We start from the raw sequence: 1,570 nt of genomic DNA on the forward strand, positions 1-1,570 counted from the left end.
GGAACCCGGGCTGTGGACCACCGTGGTGCCTTAGGCACAACCTGGGCACTTGCACCCCAGAAATGGGTTCACACCAGATAAACAGGGGCTGGGCTGAGCCAGGATGCAGGGGGGTCCTTGGGGTGCTGGTGCCCAGCTCTTCAGAGCAGGAGGGCAGGGTTCTCCCCTTGCCTCCCATTGCCCTGCTAGGGCTCCACCACAGTGCAGCCACCTCTGGGGTGCAGGTGGGTGCAGGGCAGAAAGTGAGCTGGATCCATGACACCCCAACTCTGCCAGGCTCGACTGGGCGGCCTGGGGGCTCTGCGAGCGTGGCCAGACACGACTGACCCGCACACGGGCAGCGGAGATGGGGGCTGGCTTCGGGCACATCACGTGGCAGTCCCTTACATAAGTCCCTGATAAACAACATGTGTTACCAGTTTCCGCAAAGATTGCAAAACACCGGCGCTGTGGGCAGAGGGCTGCTCCCCACCCTGGGGGCTGTGGGGTGGCCGGGGCACCGCGCCAGCCTGCTGCTGGGGTCTGCTCCCCATCCCTCCCAGAGCCCAGCCTGTTATCAGGGAACTGGCACCACTGGCCCAGAACACCCTGGCCCAAGCGCAGGGCAGGACAGCCCCAGCCAGGCCGGATGCGCAGGGGAGCGGGGTCCTGCAGCGTTAACCCTGGGGCTGCAGCCCCTCTGCCCTGGTTGCAGCCCCAGCCGAGCCCCTGCAGCCCCAGCACAGCGCACTTGGTGTGTGTGAAGGACGTCCCTGCCCGGCTCCCGGGGGGCTGGCTGTGCTGGCCGTGCGCGGGGAAGCCCTCTCAGGCAGGGCTCCAGCCCAGGCGGCAGCCCCAGGGCCAGGACAGCGGAATGGGGCGTTTCACTGCCTCAGAGGCCCTGGGGCCAGCAGGACCACTGCGGGGCCAAGGTCTCCTCCTCTGGGGTTCCTGAGGGATCTCCTGGCTTGTCCCAGAGGAAAGGCTGATCCTGCACCAGTCCTCAGGGTCCCCCAAGCCCATGTGGCCCCATGGCATGGTGCTTCGCCCCACACTGTGCTGGGTGCTTGGGGCTTGCTCTCACTCACCAGCCAGACTCACATGCGCTACAGCACCCGAGAGTAAATTGGGAACTGCCACAATTCCTGCCTCAGTGTCTCATGGCTGGGCAGAGGACAACAGGGCTGCATGGAGGGGGCTGCACAGCTCCCCGGCACCCCCCGGGCCAGGAGCACAGTGCCAGGACACCAGCAGCCACAGCTGGAGGCAGCACTGGCCTTGCTGGGGCAGATTGAGGGGTGACTTGCCTGGACACAGACCCTTCTCTGAGGCGTTTATTGGGGCTGCTGGCTGCTGCAGGGTACCGGGGTGCAGAGCAGAGGGGTCGCACGAAGCTGTGGGGGGATAGGACAAGGAGAGGAACAGCTGCCAGTGCAGCTGGAGGAGCCAGGAAGCCCCGGGACTGGCCCCAGGGCTGTGAGGCTGCAGCGGGGTCTGACCAAACACCGTCTCGGTCCTGCGTGGCCGTCTGGATGAGGAGGGGGCTGAGCTCTGGAGACCCTCCTGGCAACTTCGTCTGCACCTACGGCTT

The sequence above is a fragment of the Egretta garzetta genome, unplaced genomic scaffold (genome assembly GCF_000687185.1).
Source record: "Egretta garzetta isolate BGI_Z169 unplaced genomic scaffold, ASM68718v1 scaffold143, whole genome shotgun sequence".
In the NCBI taxonomy this organism is placed as follows: Eukaryota; Metazoa; Chordata; class Aves; order Pelecaniformes; family Ardeidae; genus Egretta; species Egretta garzetta.